The sequence below is a fragment of the Chlamydotis macqueenii genome, chromosome 3 (assembly GCF_036417535.1).
Source record: "Chlamydotis macqueenii isolate bChlMac1 chromosome 3, bChlMac1.mat, whole genome shotgun sequence".
Classification (NCBI taxonomy): domain Eukaryota; kingdom Metazoa; phylum Chordata; class Aves; order Otidiformes; family Otididae; genus Chlamydotis; species Chlamydotis macqueenii.
In genome coordinates this window covers 97,164,547-97,183,376 of record NC_141558.1, presented here as the reverse complement: position 1 = coordinate 97,183,376, position 18,830 = coordinate 97,164,547, and the positions used below count along the sequence as shown (strand labels likewise).

The 18,830-nt window shown below is 35.2% G+C and overlaps 1 protein-coding gene across 2 annotated transcripts in view; it reads right to left on the bottom strand.

Moving 5' to 3' along the window:
• SIPA1L2 (signal induced proliferation associated 1 like 2) overlaps nt 1-18,830 on the bottom strand; it is a 144,418-nt gene that overhangs the window by 100,190 nt on the left and 25,398 nt on the right. For both annotated transcript variants that reach the window (XM_086744725.1, XM_086744726.1), the window contains exon 2: nt 13,806-13,878. The gene's annotated coding sequence lies outside the window, so the exon portion shown is untranslated. The remainder of the gene's footprint in view (nt 1-13,805; nt 13,879-18,830) is intronic.

Sequence of the window (18,830 nt, the reverse complement as noted above, 5' to 3'; positions counted from 1 at the left end):
ACTCAGATTTCATCTGATCCCTTGTTGAAAATCATCTGGTATCAAGAAGTGATCTGTCTGGTCCTGGCAATTTCAGCCTCCTATAACATCCTGAAATCAAAAGAAACAGGTCACTGTCTTCCCCCAAACCCATTTCTTCCTCTTTTAGAAATATACTTTTCCTAGACCTTTCCAAGGTCTACTAATGTGACAAAAGTTCAGTTTTCCAACACAGCATTTAAGCTCAGTTGATTTTAAAAGCATGTCTCTGTTCTAGCCCTCTTATCTGGAAATATTCACCTCAGGTTCTATTTAATTCTACAGCTTTACTGTTAATTTCCTCATTGAATGCTTTGTTGTCTTTGATGTCACTACTGTTCCTCTACTGCTGCTTCCTTTATCTCAGTGTTTTTTCCTTCTTATTAATATCTTCCTAAAGTATCATTCAGTCCTTTCTATTCTACCAAGACATATCTATGTGGTATCCAATACAGTCAGATGAGACACTGTACAACATAACTAGCATCAGTCACCTTATTTTCCTTTATCCTTCCTTTCAGGAGAATAAGGAAGCTATGGGATTTTTAAAATGTCCACTATGATGTATGATTATTTAAACGTTGTTTATTTTCCTTTGAATAAGGATCTGTACCAACACTCAAGAGTTACAACTAGGCATTACACTTAGGTGCTACTCCATCCATTCATTTCCTGTCAAAACTAAGGCAAAACAAATATGTACTTCAACATGTCCTTAAAGTCAGCAAATTATCTACTTCGAACAATAGCCTAGAGACTATTCCAAGGAACAAAGCCCCTCAGCGAACACTCTGTCAGCAACTCTCCTTCAATTACAAAAAAAACCCACAAGCCTAGTGAGAAAATGAGTAAACACAATTAAGATCTTAAAGATGACAAATTACACATTTTTTGTAGAGAAATGAGATATTATTATGAAAAATAGGATGTATAGTAGCCCTATGGTACTATAGAATACATTTTTAAACTAGAATTATTATTTTAAAATCTATGTGAACTTATCTGATATTATTTTTAGAGGAAACACAACACAATTATTTATCCTTTGCTATATATGTTTTTAAAATATTTCAGAAACTGATTAAAGCTCTTGAAAGTGTTCAATTAATCTTTGAGTTAAAACACTGAGATTACTATGCAAAAACCTCAAAGATGCATATTGAAGCCACAAAACAACTTGAACAAATGGAACATGCATGAAGAAGAAAAATTGTACCACCTGTATTAAGAGAATAACTGAAATAACTGTTCTTGACCAAGGTACTTTATGACTGCAAGAACTTATCTTGAAGACGAAATGGGAATGCCACATTATTTTGCCACATCTTCCTGGAAATCTGCATTTCATAAAAGGAGTAATGCGTTAACTGGAGTTAGTTTTTTCTTGCTAAGACACTTCAAAAATACCTTTTAATAATAAGGACTAGACTTAGTGTTCCAGTCAAAACAATTCTTCCACTGATTGAATCAAAGTGGGGCACTCTCTATGCTTACTAATAAAACTCTTAATGAAAGACTCATGAGTCCATCAGTTATTCCACTACAATAACGTGGAAGTTCTAAAATATTTGGAACTAAGCCAAGTATTATTGCTTCCCAACAAATGGCAGTTAGCTAGAACTAACAGAATTAGTCATAGCAAGAGGTAGCAAACCAATTTGTTAGTCTTTGCAGAAAATTAAAAGCAAATCTTTAGTCACATTTCCTCAGGTAAAACACTCTCTCTTCCCCTTTTGCCTAGTTTGACACCTCCTCCTCGCTCCCACCACCCAGTTTCAGATGAAAGTGTCTTTATTTGAATGGACTTAGTCTAATACCCATTGCACGCAAGATGTAACTTTGGTGCATGCAGGAACCACTCAAGGGAGAATTTTAGAAAGAAATAGTTCTTTACATTTGTGTTTTGTCCAGTAAGATAATTTCCTCTCAAGTCTGTACAAGCAGCTAATGTTATGGCTGCCATAAGGCCACGCACTTTGTCAGATATACCTGTCAGCTCATCTGGAGGTAAAGAAATGAGTGCATCTAATTCCCTCTCAAGTACTTAAGAGACTAGAACAAGTTAGTTAACTTCTAAAAAATACATTGGTATTTTAATATTGTCCTAAAACATTATTAGAACTGACTTTCTGGTTAGACAAAAGTAATTAAAGGCTGCAAAAAAAAAAAAAACGAAAACCACCCACGTCATCTTAATGCAAAAGTTCTTCTCATATTTGGTCCTCAAACAAGGTATGACTTGAATTAGTTTTTGCTGAATCTCTTTTAATTTTTAATAAATTTTAATAAACCTAATTTTTAAAGCAAGTATCAACAATAACATTTGTAACTAAGTTAGAAAAATGCACATTACTAAAAAAAAAAAAATCACAAAAATAGAATGCAATTTACTGATATACAATTAATTGTTCCTACCCACACAATGCCTCTACCTTAGAATGAGATAGAATTCAATACACCATGCAAACTGCTTTGCACATAAAAAAGTTCAGTAAAACTACTACAGTAGGATATTGCGCTTAAGCTAAACAAGACAGGCATTATTTCCATCAAACTCTATAGAACCCCAGTGAGTGTGAAGTGACTGCAGAAAGAGTACACATTAACATAAAAATTCTGATTCTACTGGAGAAAGGCAGCTTTGTGAAAAACTGTAGAACTGAAGCACAAATACAGAAAAAATTATCCAGAGCAGCAACACAGTAAACATCTTCCTACCCTGAAATACTCTGAGAAGGAATTGAATTTGAGTTTGGTTTTTGTTGGTGGTGTTTGTGTTGGGTTTTGTGGGGTTTGGATTTTTTTTGTGTGTGTGTGGTTTGAGGTGGGGGGAGTGTTTGGGGTTGTTTTTTTTTTTTTTATAGAAAAAAAAGTTGGTTTATTAATTAAAAAAAAAAAGTACAGTCTGTCCAGTATACAGCTTGTTTTCTAAGCAACATTTATAACTATGTATTCCTGCTGTGTTGCAATATCACTCAGATTCCAGTAAGAAATAAGTTCTCACTTCTCTGTTTAATAGAGGGAAGTAAATTAAATCTTACTGCAACAAGTCTACACAATGAAACCTCTGCAATCAACATCCCAGTAAAATATCAAAACTACTGAGCAACTGGCTACTCTGAAGCAGGGAGGCATCCAGAGTAAAGTTTGCAGATCTCCACTTCATCCTCACCAAACGGAGAAATACTTAGAAACCATATTATTCACATAACAGAAAAAAAAAAATACTTCTTCCCAGTTCTAGCTATCATCAACATCTAGTAATTGTAGACAAGACAACAGAAGTAGATCCTGATTCTGGGCAATGGATGTATAGACAGTACTTTTCTGGAAGTGTTTGCTCCCAGAGAAGGAATGAATAAGACTTGACAGACCACATATGTGGTCAACTGAGAGATTTTTTTTTTTTTTTAAACATGAATCAGTATCAAAATCAGATGTCTTCTGATTCAATTAATAAGTAGATTTCATAACAATTTAATAAAGAAAGTAGCATGTATGTTACAGAATAAATTAAGTGTGAATGATATGCTGCAAAGATTCGTCCATAGAATACATACAGACACTTCTGTCCTTTAAGGGCAGCTTTTGTAACGGAGCACAAGAAATAAAAGTGCTCAAACAAAAACAACCACTTACCCCCAATCCATTATACAGATAGCCTTCATAGAAGGTATGGGGTACCAATAAGTCCTCCTTCCATGCTATGAAACAGGGGCAAATTACAATATTATGTAATTTAAACATAAATAGAGAGACATCTGTTTACACTGTGCTTAACTCTACTTCTGCTAACTACAGAAGAAAATACAAGTAAAAAAAAACTATTTTAGTAAAATCTTCACGGAGCAGTATGCCCAACACAGCTGGGCAGTTATTGAGTTGAATACTTAAGAGAAATGTTTCATGTAAAAAGGACACAGCATCACGGTGGTAACATTTGAATCAAAATGATGGGGGTTGCTGTCTGCATGCAAATCAGCATGGTTATCGGGGTTGAAAGGAGACAGTTAAGTACATTCTCGTTAAAGCTGACCCTTAGAAGTTGGAAAGAGCAATTAAAAAAAAGAAAAAAAATCTGTCAGTTAAAAAACTTAAGTTATATGTTAACAGTCCAGGCATGGAGTAGGGAGAAGGAGGGAAAAAGAGGAAGAAGAAAGTGTATCAACTATAAGAAGAACTGCTAGAGAAAATATTTTTGATAGGACTAGACAATTAAATTAAGCACTACCAATTAATTCTAACTAAAATTATTATTTACTTACCAGTGTTTCGCTCTACCTCTAAGTCTACACAACATCAAAAACAAATCAGTTTTGCAGTCCTTCTTCTACCCTCAGCAAGACTGGATTGCTTGATCCCTCAGGCTAGGAAGCATATGAACCCATATACCTACAATACATACCAGATACAATGCATGCATCAGCAGGGGCAGGAAGTTTGCATGTGCTAACTGAGCTCAGTTCTCTTCTCCTCTCTTTAGCAACTATGTGGATCATGTGCACATAACCTTGTGGCTTAACAGAAGCAAAAGGAAGAGAGGCTGTTGGACAATTATTTTATTAATTTAGGGAAGAGAGAAGAGACAGGGGACAGTATTGGATTAGTCAGTAAAACAAAGAGAACAGAAGAGTATAAGAAAGTTCCAGAAAATTAAGCATGTGGGCAATGAGGGGCACATAGAAGAATGGATGCCCCAATAGAATGGATGTCCCTCTATCACCAGCCTCTCATCACCCATCCACTGAGCTTTTGGCAGACACTGTGGGGTTAATACGAGGGACTGATTTTTCTGGCACAAGAAATAAAAAGAACTTCAGAGTTTAGTTAAGATTTATTGATATTTCACTCAGCATCAAAGTAATAGATAACAAAACTAAACTGATTTTAAATCAATCAGATGAGTGAAGCATTAATACTACATCCCTGGAAGTGTTCAAGGCTAGGTTGGATGGGCTTTGGGTGACCTGGTCTAGTGGGAGGTTTCCCTGCCTTCGGCAGGGGGGTTGGAACTAGGTGATCTTTAAGGTCCATTCCAACCCAAACCATTCTATGATTCTGATTGTCCACTTCAGTTAGATATTCACAAAAAAGAGAGACAAGATGTTCTGGAGGTTTGGCATGGAACTCTCATTTTATCCCAATACTCCAAGATACCACTGTTTCTGGTAGTGCTCTACACAAAGGTCTATACCTCATATGACCTTGAACAAAACATCTTATGTTCATCCAGAATATTTGTTTGATTATGTTTCTAAAAGATCCTTCTAAAATAGTTACCTTTATTTGTCCTCATTTTAAAACTAATTTTAAGTTTTAATCTCCTTGAACCAAAATGAAGATTTTAAATTTTCTGGATGATGACTTTAAAAGTTTAGGAACTAACAAACTCTATCTCTGCAAAAAATTATTAAATACACCTCACATCACAGCAGCGCCAAAATACTCTCTAAGTTCTCAATTTTTGCTTCAGAAATACAGTCACAGGTATAACTTCCCTAGGCCCTATATTTTCTGTAGGCTTGTAGCTGTTCCACTGGCAACTGTCATGTTGTTCTTCTGTCATGAATGTATCTGGTTTCAAATTGTGCTTTAGTTGACTTTTGTCAAACTAGGAAATCTGAAGCATCCAACAATGAAATAATTACTTCAGACAGTTATAGAAGCCATGCACATAACACCTCATAGTAAGCCACAAACACCTAATACAATGGACAATTCTATTTTAGCTTCCTGTGTGAGCTTAATAACAAAAATATACAAGAGCAACAGGAATATAAACATGGACATTCAAGACAAAAAATCATCTTATTTCATAAAACACACTTCTCAACTACAACATAATTTCAGTATGCAGTCTGTCAATTTGTATATTTTCACAGTTACTTCTTTAAAAAGATTAACCCTCAAAAAAAAGAAAAAACCCAAAACTGAAATTAAAAAAATAGCCCTAATTTTAACTTCTCAGCTTAATTTACTTTGATACAAAATGTCAATCCCAACAACACATTAGAGTGGTAAAAATCCTAGGACAGAACAAGTTTCCTTTCTACCTCATCCAGTAACACCAAACTTCAGTAATTTAAAGTCTATCATGGCTGCATACACTAACCTGTTCAAGAAAAACAAAGTATTTCAAATATTTATTTCTATTGTGTAGTCTAAGAACACTGTTCAGACTCAAACAATATCAATTGCAAAGTAAGAGAGAACCAAGATTACCTTGCTAAATCTAAAAGTTCCATAGATGTTGGCTGCCCTGGAGACCAAGTTAGCTGAAATGCATACAGCTGTCATATAATCCACACATTTTCTCCTCCTCAGACAAAGCTACCAACTGCCAAATGTAAGCTAATAATTAGCATACGTAAAGCAAAAGTGCTAGACTATGACATCAGTTTATCCGCTCCTTAGAAAGTAGTTTTGAATTAAACCTGCAGCCCACTGTGACCTTCAAAATTCTAAAAAAAAAAAAAGCTTGCCAAAGAGAACAATAAAAAAAAAAAAACCAAACAAAGAAATCTATTTACAGGTGTATTTTAAATTCTAAAGTGAGCAGGAACATATTTGTAAACATTCTCTTCTCAAAAAAAAAAAAAATCCTACTTTAGGGAAAGATGAAAACAATCAGAGTCAAAAATCAAAGTCACGTTCCTTGTACCTGGCTTCTAAACACGATATAAGAGGAACACTCATCACTAAGTAAGAGGGATTAAGTAAATATCTGTGAGTGGTGCTTTGGATGCAACTGAAAAATAAAGAAATGCAAAGTAGAAATAGACAGTGTATATAATCTGTCAGTCACCCAAACATAATTAGCTGTTACCATCATTAAAAATAATGAAGATCACTTTTCTATGATCTCCAAGAGACAAATGACAAAAGGAAGGATGTCACATACAGAAACGGCTGAACTCCTCCTTTCTTCTAAGGAGACATTCAGTATATACACTTAACAAAAAGTACATGAAATGGAAGCATGTGTTCCTGCCCCTCTTAGAAAGAGACACTTCAAAAAGTGTTTGAAAATTTAGTTTATATTTTTGAGAAAACTTTGTAGCTACAGTGGACTTCGATCCTCAGCATTTGCTGGCACATAGCCCTGCCCTTCCTGAAGCTGTCCAGAGCAGTTAATTTCACTGGTCTTAAAGATGACAGAGAAATCTCAAAAAATTTGAACAAAATCTTCCTGTTTACTTTTTTTTTAAGTATGTTTCCTTTCCATCCATATCACTTTCTCCCATTTGCAGTAAGATGAAACAGGAAAACTGTTGCAAGCAGACACTAGATGAAGTGGAGGATCTGGGAAAATTTTGCATTCCTCCTTGCCCGCCCTCCCCCCCACCATGTCCAGGCTGTCATGCGTGACAGAGTACACACTCCATTCACAAGGAGGAATTTGATGAGGCAGCAATTTAGGTTACAGGCTAACTGACAAGAGTGAGATGGTAAGACAAAGAAAAAACTGCACAAAGTCTAACAGGTAAGAACTACAAAGCATTGTTCATAGCAAACAAATAACTTTTTAGAGGACTAACAAAGATAAGTAGAGTACTTGTGAGGTTTCTATTTTTGAAACTAGATGCTTCCCTGCCTCCCACCCCCTTCTCTCCTCTCCCATCTTTGCAAAGAGACAGGGTTCAGAGTGTGCTGGGTTAATAACCAGACCAGGTCAGCCTGCAAGAAATTATTTTAAGCTGTCTGCATTTTTCAGATAGGAGTGGACATGACAGGCTACCCAAGAGAAGACCAAATATAACAAGAGGTCATCTGTATCGTATTATCGATATTTTAAGACTAAAATTTAGTGAAAAGAAAAACACAGACATTACATAGACAAGGTAAAAATATTACAGTATAGTCAGTTTCACAAAATTCAAAGCACCTATTCTTCTTTTAGACAATCTATTTTGACCCTGAAAAATGCTTCCAAAACCACATTAAATCTTTCCCCTCTAATGAACTGAGCCTGAAAAAAAATCTGATGTTTATTATCCTGCTACCCAAACTCACTAACCAAGGAATAAATGACCTGAGCACTTCCCCTACAAGAAAAAGCTGCAAGTGACCTTGACTTAACCTTTCAATCCATGGAATTTATCAATATGTTCTAGCTTTTTTTCTGCTTGGAAAATACATGTAAATGTCTCCCCTTTTCCTATAAATTTTCTCAAAATCACTGAATAGTCCAGGCTGGAAAGGATTGCTGGAGATTCTCTATCCCAACAACCTTGTTCAAGCTGAATCCAATAGATTGGCTGCTCACAGCCATGTCCAGTCCAGTTTTAAATATCTTCAAGGATGGAGAATCCACACCTCGCTTGGAAGCCTGTTCCAGTGCCCAACCACCATGCTCACAGCAGAAGTCTTTTCTTACATTCAGATGAAATTTAATGTCACATTCTTGTCCATCATGTATCTGGAAATACCTTCCAGGATTACTTAACAGGGACAGGCAAGGCTGATTCGACAGTACTTCCTCAGATCCTTCTTTGACATTTACTTTTCTGCAGTCCTCAGGAACCTCTCCGAATTGCCACGTGCCCTCAAAACGACATCAGTGAGCTCCCTCTACATTCATGACTGCATCCTATTAAGTCCCATGGACTTCTTTATGCTCTGTTTGTTTAAATATTCCTTAATTTAATCCTCCAGTGAGGGCAGATCTTCCTTGCATCACACTTGCCAGGATTCCTGAAGACTGGTCTTACCAGCAAAGACTAAGGTGAAAAATATAATGAGTACTTCAGCTTTTTCTGTGTCTTTTGTGACCATATCCCATACCTCATTCATCAGCAGGCTTGTATTTTCCCTAACATTCCTTCTATTGCTTATATATTTGTAACAGGGTTTTTTTTTTGTTGCTCTTCAAGTGCTTCACCAGCTTTAATTCTAAAAGGGCTTTGGCTCTCCCTGAACCATTTTCAAATTCTTGTATTTTTTCTCATTTCTCATCTTTCCCATTCTGTTTTATATTCTGTTTCTCCAATTTTCTCTGAGAAGTCCCTCCTTCACAAATGCATAGCTCTTTTTTCCAGCTTTCTCACTCATTCTGCACAGTTCTGGCACGAACCAAAACCAAGCTCATAGGATATGTTTTTGACCCATTCTTCCTTTTATCTTTAAAAGTATTTGCACTAATTTTTAATTATTTCAAATATTTCATTTGAGATCTTCTTCTGCACGAGCCAGAAACAAAGACTTCAATTAAGATAATTTATTGTAATCCTTCACTTTGTATAAAAAAACAATACACAATTCATTTCACTGAAATAAATTAGATTATAAGAATCAAGAGATCAAGATGGTGTGCATCCTTTCCCCCATCCCTCCTGACAACATTCTTTTAATTGGTTTTTTTTTTTGTTATTAGGGCATTTGTTGTTTCTTCTTACATATTTTTAGTATGCATCAGTGGTGCATTAGCCTCTTCCTCAAAAAGAAAATACATACTGCATCTGCTGAGGGCTACAGAAAGAAGGTTTTACACTAGGTTCTCCCAGTTTTCTTGAAAACAGCCATCTCTTTCCCTTCCAAGACTCAGCACTCTCCAGCTCTTGATCCAAGCTCTCTTTTCCTCATACCCAATCTGCCAACATGACTCCTTTTTCCCCATGTCCTCTCCAAAACAGCTAGCACAACACACAAATCAGTAACCTCTTCCATTTTATTAACTTGCATGTTAACCCCCTCTTGTCTTCTATGTTTGGTGAACCTCACTAATAATGCATGCTTTCACAAGTGGTCCACTAGTGCTTCTTACTGTTATCTATTATTTAGAGTGATATCTCATTTAGTAAAGTAAAAGAGTCCTACTACTTTCCAAGCTTCAGTAAGCTGAACAGACAGATCCAGCCAATCTAATAATAATCTTTCCACAACCACAGACTTTGTGAAGCACAGCACGGAGAAACCTAACATAGCACAGGGGTTTTTTTTGGCTTGCTACCTTTAAGAACCAAAATAGCCCTCTGCCTGAACTGATAAGTCCTGCTAGATTTATGACAATCAGAAGGGAAGCAGACTGGGAAGACCAACTCTGCAGTTTGATATGATTTTACAAAAATAAACAAACAACACATAGTATTAATAGCATTTCGTCGTATGTCATCTAATAACTTTCAAACAAAATACTGGATCACTTATCCGCGACCTTTCCACCAAGGTGACAGATGAAACAACTATTATGACTATGTACCGCTCCAAAACTGAAGTATATAGCACATCATGCCTTGAAAAATAAAGTATCTTGCTATTTCATTTATACTTGACTAAATGTATTTTAATTCTCCTCACAGAGGAAATTAAGGATAACAATTTGGAGATAAAAAAAAAAAGGATATTTGAGACATCAGAAATCACTGGAACAGGTTGCCCAGAGAGGTGGTGGATGCCCCATCCCTGGAAATGTTCAAGGCCAGGCTGGATGAGGCTCTGAGCAACCTGATCTAGTCGGGGATGTCCCTCCCCCGTGCAGGGGGGTTGGACTAGATGACCTTTGAAGGTCCCTTCCAACCCTAACCATTCTATGATTCTATGATTCTATATAGAATTACTGAACATATTACACATATGGAACAAAACCAAGCAAAAAATAAAAATCAGCATGTATTTGGTTCATGGATGAACAAACCACAAGTTTCTTCTCCTAGCTGTAAACAGCAATATTCCCTGTGTTACATACATTGCAAATAATGAAAGAAAAACAATGCACCTCATTAATGTTTCAACACATGCAAGATTAGACATCTGTAATCTTCATTCTTTTTGCAGCATTATTATATTACAACTATTATTAGTTTGAACCACAGAAAGAGAGTAAAAAAGAATTATAAGTTCCATTTTTCAGCCTCTTCCAGATTTCTTTAAATTGCTAGTATACCTTGGCTAACTATACAGCCAAAAGATAAAGTAAATGCAATACCAGAAGTGGTTATCATAACTGTATGATAACCACTACTAGATTTACCACAGACTAGATTTACCAGTGTTAAGTTCTTGTTTAGTACATACTTAGCATTATTCAAATGAAGATACTCTTGACAACACATAATATAATATGTTACAATATTGTCCTCTCAGTCTGGCTGTTTCTGAAGTAAAATACACTGTTTATAGAAAAAGTAGTAGGTAATATTTTCAGAGGTGCATTCTACACTGCCATTAATATAGCAGAGCTTCATCAGGCTCAGTAACACAGGAGCCTTGTAGTCTTATTTTGTATTACAGAACAGACAATTTATTGAAAAATAGAGTCTTACATGAGAAGGGGAAAGAAACTATTAAGTTGATGTGATCAAAGGAAGCCACTTAAAACTTAGCATGTAGCTATTGAGCCTCCACCTAGTTTAACTGCTGTAGGACACGAAGGGCAGACGGGCTCAGGTGGCTGGACAGAAGTTCAATTTTGCTCCTTGCATCAAAGCATAAGCCAACCACGCCAAACCACTGGCAAGGAAGGTTACAAGCTCAGTTTGCCTGCTAGGCAACATAGCTTAGTGCTGAACTTACAAACAAAAAGAAGAATATTTTAGAAAAAAATGGATCATGCAAAATAAGTTTTTGTCAGAAAACAGAAGCTTCTAACCAGCTTCAGTAATGATCTTTTACATTCTTCCTGAGTAAAAGAACATAGAGTAGTGGAGCACTGTATTTACTGCAGAAGTATGGTGCTTGAAAAGACTGTAAATGAAGAGACTAGAATGAACACAGTAAGAGTATTAAATGTAACTTATTTAATGTAATTTATTTCTACTATATAATTTATAGCTCGCTAACATAAAATTTATCTACTCTTAAAAAACCCAACATTTCAGTTATAACAGTAATCACCAAAAAAAAAGCTAAATTAGACTAGTTTCTTAGAACATTTACTTATTTTCCTAGGTATAAAGGTATATAATGCCTTCTTTCTGTGCTTTGAGAAAAAGATAAAAGAGAAAAAGCAACTACTACAAAAGTTAGCAGCTTAGCTTAGAAGATTGCCTAAAACTTCTCTGTGTCTGCTTTTAACCCGATTCGATTTCATATTGATCACATCCTCATAATATTATTAATCTAGAAAGAAAGAAGGTAGAAGGGCCACAACTGCCCTCTCCTGCGCTCCAAACCTGCCCATTACAGAGAAAGAAGGAACTGAGTACAGTACTTCTTCTTAGGACACCACCCATTGAAGGGTAACTTCAGTGCTGACATGAAAGTGGGAAGATTGAGAGTTGCTTTTAAACAGAAATTTCCAGCATTTTACTTTCCTACTTTCTCCTACAGCAGTTGTAAAACTGTGAAGTCCTGAGTTGTGTTAAAGTGCAGCCTTAAATCTACAAATATTTCTTACCTCTTACCGCTGATTTTTGGTACACACCTCTGATACACGTTTGACAGACTGCCCCAGGAATGCTGAACAAGCCACAAGACGTAGCATGGCCCTGTACTATTCTATTTCTTCTCTACAAAAGAAATCTCCCACAACTACTTCTCCCTCTCAATACCATCTTTCCCATCTTGTAATATGAGAAATCTATATTGCTAATTTTGTGTGTATATACATATATATATATATATATATGTCTCACTGCTTTTCTTTTAAGTTATTTTTTTTCAAACAGTTTGTAAAAGATTGAAAGTTTTTTTTTTATCTGGACCACAAACAACTACACATAATTCTGAAACCCTTAGTCAAGTCTCACACAGTTATACACAATTTATTTTCCACTGTTTATCATTGTCAATATGACACTCCATTCTTCAAACAAAAGTAGTTACAGTACCTATTTACAATGTCTAACAGTGACCAGATTACTAGATATATTAACTGAAGAATTATTTATGTGGCAGATTTCTCTCTAGATTATAGTATTCTCGGCGAACTCATGGAGTGAAAACAGAATGAATAAATTTGATCAAGTTTTTCAAGTTTGTACTGAAATACTTCACAAATGTTTGCATGTTGTCGAAAGTATTGAAAAGTTGTTGAAAACAATTTATCTATAAATCCCCAAAAAACAGGTTTTATTCTGATGTAAACATGCATGCACACATGGACAGGAAGGTGTTCGTACCTCAATAAATTATTTATTTCTTCACTGCGCTGCACATAGCAAGTCTTCATTAGATGACAGATTGTGGTCAGCCAACAAGAAGTATTTCTAAATGTGAGCCATATGCTAGAACTATAAAGCAATTCACTCGGACTAGATCAAGGAGTTTGCAGAATTAGGAGCTATAGGAAGATGACTGCACCTCTTAACTCCTGTTGCAGAAAATATCAAGATGCCATGATTTTTGGCAACTGTAGGGTCAGGATTTTCTACAAGCAAACTAATCAGCCCTTACAAAGGACATTTTTTCAGTGTGTTATTCTAGTGTCTCTTTCTGGTCATATTAGCTCTTTTCCAGAGGAAGATCAAGCTAAGAATTTCCAAATCACGAAAACTGTGATTTCATTTTTGGCTCATCCGATGCATTAAGGAATGCAATCATCCTTCTGTATAATAACAACTGTATAATAAATGTCACAAAGTGATTGTACCATACACTTCAATATTAATGAGAGGCAATCTGCCAAGTTACAGATTTCAAAAAAGACTGAACTTCACTTGTATGCTGAGCCACATAAATGATTCTCCTATGGGTTTGTTAAGATGCTTTAGATAACCCAAAAAAATTCAGTTTGTGAGATGTCAAACATCAAGAAAGACAGTAGCACAGGTGCCACTTTATTTAAAACGCAGGGTAATAGTACAAATATACTAAAAATATATTAGTCACTGGTTAGAAAATAGGCTTACCTTTGGCTAGAAGGATTCCCAAAAGATGCCAACTCGAGTCACTTTTTCTCTCATATCAGTAAAATGGAGATACCTGCAAGTCAAATGAGAAAGGTCTGAGGTTTTTCATTTTTAAGTGAACATGTCCACTTATGATACTAAGGCATAAGTAAAAACAATAATCTTAAACGAACATTTGTGTAAAATGAGAATCTACTAATTTATACATGAGAATAAAATATCAAGAACAACTCAATGGCTTTAAAATTCAGCCTTGGGTAACACATACCATGTGTTATGTGTTGCAACAGAGAATTTAAATCCATTATCTGTGCAAGTTTCTGGTAATAACTGAAAAAAAAAGTTTTACTAGGGGTAGAGGTCATGAACCAGTAGCTGCTGAACCATCACACTGCTTCATTATGGCTCTGCTTCAAAGGTCATGACATAGGGTACACAGCTATTCCTGGAACTGTATTATAAAAAGCAAGTAGCTTAATAATATTTTCAGTTACAAGTCTGAGAAATATTGATGAAGTTCCATAAAACGTTTTGAGGGAAGATAGCAATGAGCTCACCCAAAAAGTTTAGAAACATTCTGTGAGAACCTGTGGGATGACTTACAGCCAATAAGGTATCTAACACTGCAAACTTTATATTCAACAGACTGAAAAAAAAAAAAGGGCAACTAAAACTGCAGAAAATTCAACCTTGCAAACAGGGAAATATTATTACTTCTGAATGAAATAAAACAAAAACTATACATAAAGTATAAAAATATAGGCCTGTCTGACCAACACACAGAGATAAAACTATAATGTACCAATAAGGTGATTCATCTTTCTATTTTATATCTGTGTTAACACAGTTTCAAAGGGAGTTCATTTTAGCATGACATCAGACAGTAAAATCTAGCTTGAAAATACACAATGTTACATTCATATTGAAAGAAAAGAAAAAGAAAACACATGCAGCAGGAACAGATGTTATTTCCTGTACTAAATCACCACCACAGGGATAAAAATAATTCTAGTAAGTATTTCACAGAATAGTGCATACAATGCAAAAGAACACAAAGCCTCAAAATCCTAAATCAACTGCAAATCCAGGTATTATAGACACCAGTAACATAAACAAACAAAAAACCCAATACAGATGGGAAGCAGGGCAGTTTACTATTATCCTCATTTTAGGCCTAGCCAGAACTAGGCAGTGCTTAGGTCTACTTTTACCTGTATGCTCACAGTAGCAAAAAACACCTGGTGTAGTTATACCCTAGAGCTTGAGCAAAAACTTTTGCCAGTGCAGCTTTTATGGGAAAGCTAAACCAAAACTAAATTGTACCAGTAGCAGTGTTGACCAACATTAGATAACTAATCTGTTTGCCAACAGAAGACACAATTAAAAAAACAGGATATTAAAAAGAAAAATCTAATTCCTACCCTAAAAATTACATCTGATGAAGACAAATGTCAAACATAAACCTCACTCAAGTAAAACCTGAAACTAAAGCCAAAGACAAACACTTCAACATTTTTATTCATTAATCCTGAAAGAACTTGAGAACACAGTAAAAACATCTAAAACCCATAAGAAATAAAAGCATCCAAATTCTAAACAATCCTTACATATGATAAAACAAACAGCTGAGGAATGAAAGGAAGTCCAGTAGGACAGACTTGTTTTCTCACCTAGACTATTGCTGGGAGCAAAACTATATATCCTTGTACAAATTGCAAACTGGCATGTATTTTCATCTAGTCTGACAAACTGGAGACAACAATTTAAAACAAAGATTATCACAATTTATAAATGATACACATACTTCAATATAGGTACAAGTCCATAATGTAGTCTCATAGTGCCATTGTGAGATAGATGTTTGTTCCAATGTAAAACTGAAATTGAATCATAAACTAAATCATACATACATACATATATATATATATATATATATATGTAGGTATAACCACACAAAAATATTCAATAAGCCTCTCCAGACAGATCCAAAATCCATCCTTCTTTTCCAACAGGAGCCTTTGGATTCATAAATTATATTATCTGGATAAGAGGAAACATCAGCCATTAGTCAGCACATGGGGAGAACCAGAAAAGTAAATATATGAGAAGAAAGCAATTGCAAAAATGGAAAATCAAAATTTTTAGAATGGCTACAGAATCTGGTCAGTTTTCCAAATGAAACTGGTTTAAATTTTCTATAAATAGCTTTATGAAAATACTATGATTATGTGTTGTCTTTCTTATTAAAAGAGGTTAGGATGTCTTCACAAACTGCAAATCACTAGAAGAGCAAGCTTCAAAATATCTGTCTCAAAGACAATTTCCAGACTGTCTATTTATGGGAGTAGAAAGTGGAATCAATTAATCCACAGAATAAAGTAGGATTTAGAGGATTATATACTTCTTTTGTGAAGCAGCCAAATGGAAAAACACTAGGCTTTGTCCATATAGTAATTTTTTTATAATCCAAAGTTCTTATACAGAACACTGCACTGGGGGGAAAATATTTAAGAACTGAAAAGAAAAATAATTTAATGTATTTTAGAATAATTCATTATTTCACCACTCTAAGAGTTTTCTTTGTAACATCTTGCCCCTACATTCACAAAGATCTACAAATGAAAAATACTCAGAACTTAAAGTAATCAATGTCCCTTTAAACTCCCATAAAGTAACAAACTCTAAACCAGAAATCAGGAGAAACTATGCCTATTTTCTTAAAATACTTTAAAACTTATTGGTAACTTTAGACGTCATAAGACTCCTGTGCGTAAGGCAATTATGATACATGTGTTTTTCCTGGACATCTAATCTTGTACTATTTCCAGAGTCCCATCTGGGTCGCTTTACTCTCCAGAAGCAATACACGCATTTCATTTGCTGGTTTGTTAGTCTTTTCTTTTTCTAAGTGTCCCCTGGAATTGAAAACTAGAGCCTTGTTTCTACAGGCAAACTCGGACAATGACAAGGCAAAGAAGAGTTCACATAAGATGATACCGGAAACTCAGGTAGAAGTAATTCCTAAGTAGATTAGGAAGGCCAATCCTTATTAGCACTCCTGTTTGGCAAAAGGTCATTCATAACTGCTGTCTGACATACACTGCACCTCATTTTCAACTACAAAACCATGAATTTTCTGCATGAATCTTTGGTATTACTTATGTCCAATAATTTAATATTTTCTATTCCTATTTTGTTATCATAGGAAAAGTGGAAAGAGAGAAAAATATCAGTACCAGACATCCGATTTCCTCCCGGCAAGTTTTCTTTCTCTACCCAAAAGTTTTGACTAGACAGAAGAAACAGATTCCAGAAAGAATGGGCAGACAGGCAGCATCCTACTCAGGAGAGCCTAGTTCCAAGTAGGCTTCCTAGTGCTCTGTAACCCTGTACAGATGGTCACTGCAGAGATATGCTCCACAGCAAGATCAGTATGTCCAGAACATCAACTTACTGCAGTCAATCTACACATAAGTCTGACATACCCTATACATGCTCGACTCATAGTATAGGAGTTACATTTCTGCTGGGATACCTGACGGAAAATAGAACTTTCATGGGAAGGAAGAAGCAGCAGTGAATCTCTAAAAGATAAGCCTAGAAAATCTACTAGGAAAGTTTGATCAAAACTCCTACACATACAAAAAGAAGCTACACTTATTACACTTGCAAGATGTATACGGAAACCATTTCTTACATGTGAAATATAAATCTAACAGTTTCCTTACTGAAGAATATTCAGACAAGAATGTAATTACATCTGAGATCGTACTCACTTTGAAAAAAATATTATGTTCAAAATTATACGTAGTCCAGCATAATAAATCCCACATAGCACCAAAAAGACCAGCTAATGTTATGTTGAGTCATTTGGTCTAGATTGCAGGATAGTATTGGCATTTGTTTCTTCAAGACTCCAAACTTTTAAGAAAAAACTTTACGTTTTCCTCTACACCTAGACAGAGTCTCATTCATGACTTCAGTAGCTCTTTTGGCAACATTCTATCTAGAATGAAAAAAATAATTTACAAATACAGAGAGAAATCAAACAAGCAGACTTCTGGCCTAGAAGAACACAAAACCAAATACAGGGAGCAAAGAAATCATTCTGTTTCTTCTATAAGGACAAAAACAGGGCACATGCTCCATTCACCAAGACATGCCAAAAGAAAGATCACTCTCACTTGCTAATTACATACACACATTCCAGCCTAATTTGCCAAATTAGACTGAAATACCCAGACATTAGGATTTCTGTGTGAGGAACTGCATCCATCATGCAGGAAAAAGAAAAAAAAAAATTGTTTCTGGAATTTTTAACAGGGAACACTGCTGTTAAGGCTTTTTGTATTTAAGTACCCATTTTGAAACCAAAAGTGGAGTTTAGTATCTAATAAGCAAGCAAGATTTTTTTTTGCTTCCTTGATTTTCATACTTACAATTGCCTTTTTTCGGTATTCATGTATTAACTGCTTTTAATATATGGAGCAAAAGAAATTATAAAAACTGCTACAATAAATTTCCATTTGCAAGTGTGACTACAGTAAAAAACCTGCAGATAAAACAGATACAGCTAATGACACTATTGTACGCATATTTTTCTCTACCTTGCTCAGTTTTATTGGCAAAGCTATTGTATGCCTTATCAGCTTATATATACACCTGAAGTTTCAAGAAAGTCAGATTATTCTATAATGCTTAAGCAGAATTTAGAGTTAAATACCTAATCCCCAATTTTTACTGGTGATAAAGGTTCTTGCTGGTGCTACAGAAGATAAATGAAAATCAAGTAGCTATTCACAGAAATTAATTCTATGACACAGGCAAGAATAAGATATCCTGATTCAAACCAGAATTATAGTTAATATATTTCAAAGGCATAGCAAAACTTTGAGAATATATACACTCTACACATACATTTGAAACCACTACTTTCAAGAAAAATCCAATTATGACACTTCTCTAGCAAAGACAACTCTATTTCAAAGGCAGTCAGCTGGAAGACAGATGTGCAAAAGCAACTTG